A 3,763-nucleotide genomic window follows, 5' to 3' on the forward strand; every position below is an offset into this window, starting at 1 on the left:
TCACAAAGGTGAATGCACTGACAACACATCACAAACATACAATCCACATAACCCCTATATAAACACATAAGAACCCTATTTTTTTAAGAAAAAATAGTTTTTTTGTAAAATTTATTAAATAAAATAAAAAGTCTGACTTAAAAGTCCTCGTGTAGTTTGATGATTTATTCTGGATTCCGTCCCAGCTCACGTGTCCTTGTCCTGTCATTCTGTTTTCTCAAAGCTGAAAGCCTCTTTTAAAATTTAAGGATGTCTTTTGACAGTTAAATGATTTTCTCTGAACTTTTTTTGACAAAACAAGGCTATTTGGGGGACATTCATTTTTAAAAGCTTTTAAAGATGAATGATGAATGATGGGCTTTCAAATTTTTTTCAAGATCAGAGGTCAGCCTGTATGAACCAGTGATAAGTTGCTGCTCATCCAGAAATAAGTGAGTGATGCTTGCTGACAGATTTAGCGTCAGTGTTTGTGGCTGAAAGGTTTGTAAATGATGTGAGGGCTGAAGTGAATTGTTTGCATGCTGCTGAAGAGAGAGCCTTTCTCAAACACACAGACTCATTTCTCCCTGCAGCAAACAACCCCGTGTGACTACGCGATCCTAAAATAACCCAGACAGGAACACGAGAAGAGAAGGCAATGAGCGTGCACCATCTTGTAGTCTGGAATAATCTGGATTAAGGCTGTAGTCCCGATAAGGCCGGGCAGACGCTCGGGGCTTATGGGGGGGAGTTTCCACATTTTGCAGGTCAAAAGGATTGTTTTGATTCGCTGCTGGAAGAAGCTTGCGGGTTTCCAAACACAACTAAATTATTCACTACAAACATGTTTGCACCTGTTGTGACACCGGAGTCGTCCCGTCACATGATTGTAGCACTCAGATTGTGATGAAGATGGATGGAAAAGGTGTGCAGGCAGGATGAGTCAGTGGAATATTCAAGTTGTCACAGGTTTCATGATGTCACCTTGTTGATGGTAACTGATAGMAGTCAAATTTATCAGCATTTTAGCTTGATTTGAAAAGGCAAAGTGGGATCATGTGTTGTCCTGTYATGAGAGGCTCTGTTGAAACATATAATCTATTCTATAAAGATTAAAAACAATTAAAATGTCTACGCTGGTTGATTTGAGGGCACAGTTTAGCTGTTTTATGTCTCAAACGTTTTGCTTTATCTTCGTGATATCTGTTGAAGTGCACTCTGGCATTCTATTTCATATTAACTATTAATATTTTACAGATAAAACCAGCGATCAGTTGGCCTTTAAACAGGTTACGTAAGACAGATGAGCTGCTGCTCTGGGATTCAAGGGTGATGTTATTTACAGAGCTTTACAACCAATACCTTAGCAAAAATACTTGAAGTTCATTTTAATATGTATACTTCAGTTTAAGTTTAAGTATATCAAGTAGACTAGGCACCATGTACTTGTCGTGCACTAGAAAGTATACGATTTGATACTCATTCAAACTAAACTGGGACTTTTAAAGTATACTTTAAGTATACTGTTGTGTCTTTTTTAAGTTTATAAACTTACCAAAAAGAAATATACTTTAGGAGCATGTCATTAAGTATATTAAATTGCATGAAAGTGTATTTCCCTAAGTGTAATTTTATTTACCATGTACACTGATATAAATATACAAACAGTTTACTAACAAGTTTACTAACAAGTATACTTCTAGGACAAAATTGGCCCACAATAATTTTATGAAGGTATACTCAGAAGTATGCTGAAAGTAATCTTCTTAGTATACTTTTATAAACTTGAAATATCCTACAAATAATCCAGTCTGTGTAAAAATGTACTTTCAGTGTACTACTAAAGTTGATCTTGGCCATAAGTTTAAACATTAGTATAGACTAAGTGTACTTAAACTTTTACTATACTTTTAGTACAAGCCAAGTATAGTGTAAGATAAACTTGGTTAAGTCTATCTCAGATGAGTACATAAAATGTAAACTGGAAGTATACTCTTTAATATTTTAGATTAAAATTATTATACTTAAAGGATAATTGCATATATTACTTTTTGTTAAGGGATACTTTATTTTTTTTAACATGCGACTCAGAGTTCCTCCAGCCAATAGGATCTTCTTGTTGGCATCGTGACACTTGATTCAGATATCTAAGAGAAACTTTCTAAGGACATTCTGAAAGACAGCATATTGCAGAATGCTATAAACATTACCCTTTTCGAAATGTCATTGAGTTAGCATTGCTCTTTTTGTAAACATTTAGCTTTAAACACCCCAGTGTTTACAGTGCAGAACTGAGCTGCATGGCTTGACTGAAGCCTTGCAGCCGTTAACCTTAACACTGTGTATAAAGGAAACAAGGACGGCGCAGTTTTCAAAACACATGAGCACACTGAGGAAAATGCAGGCAGAAACAAAAACGCAATACGTTATCACTGGCAGTGGCACAAAAAGATCAAGTGCTGGAACAACAAGTTAAATGTAACAATTACTGTAATAATTAATTGGCAGCAGGAGAGTAAATAAACAGCGTTTCAGAAGGGCTGAGTGCAGCAAAAACAGGAAGAGTTGATCATTCTGTGGGAAACTAGTGTCAATAAAACGGTGCTAACGAAGGGTCATTAGTCATAAAGTCATACTGGCACAACATGGGAACAAATCTGTTCATAAAACAACTTGATTCCCATATAGATACATTATATGTATCCCAAATGGACCTCCTGAGGACCCCTGTAACCACACAGGTCCCCTATAAATACCCTTTAATTACCTTATGGTACAGCCCAAAATACCTGTAATTACTATATAAATACCTTAACTTGCTCCTGTAAAAACCCTGTACCCTAGTAAGTACTCTGTAAGAAAAACACTTCCCTATGTACCTTACCCTAAGTACACTGTGATTACTTTACAAGTACCTTGAATGTACCTCTGTATCTTGTTGTTACTCTATAAGTAGGCCTATTGTACATGTATCCATGTAAGAAGTACCCTGTATGTAGTAATTACCCCATATAATCCTGATTTTCACTGTTTTCATCTTCCTTTAAAATAAGTTATTTTATTTTTACAGTGTTTTATTACAGAATGCTGGATATCTTTATGTAGGATGTATTATTGTCTTTTGTTTTGTGAAAACAAGTGTCGGAAATGTGATCAATTAACAGTTAAAACCAAATGCGGTGTTGACGAGAAGTATTAAGTCAATGTGGAGTATCTTCTTAAGACCCAACAGTTGGTGTTCAGCTTGTTCAACTCTGATCTGAATTTCTTGTTAGGACATTTTGATACATACCTCTTGTGTGCTGAGAGAAGGAACTTATTATTTATGCTTGAATAAGAAAAATAGCCTATACCTGACACATGTGGCATTTAGCACTTTATGAAATTCATATTATTGTCTAATTACAGACACCCAACAAATTCATTATTTCATCAGTTGAAGTTATTGAAGTTCTATGATTTGGTTGATTATAACATTTTGTCACTTGTGTATCAGGCTCATAAAAACACCTTACCTTCAAACATCCAAGTACATTTTACTAAAAGAAAAAGTTGTTATAATCTCAACGGGATAGAAATGTTTGTTAAAAGTAAGTTTAGAACCGGTTTGAAGGAACGGAGTACTTCAGTCCAGGGAATAAGATTATGGAACGATCTGGTGGATGAAGTTAAAAATGCCAGATCAATATGTATTTTTAAGAGAATGTTAAAGGTAAATTTGTTACAGAAATATGTAACAATATAAAGTATGATTTGTGTTCAAGACGGAGTCAAACCTTTATTG

This window comes from Austrofundulus limnaeus, unplaced genomic scaffold (assembly GCF_001266775.1).
Source record: "Austrofundulus limnaeus strain Quisiro unplaced genomic scaffold, Austrofundulus_limnaeus-1.0 Scaffold55, whole genome shotgun sequence".
Taxonomy (NCBI): domain Eukaryota; kingdom Metazoa; phylum Chordata; class Actinopteri; order Cyprinodontiformes; family Rivulidae; genus Austrofundulus; species Austrofundulus limnaeus.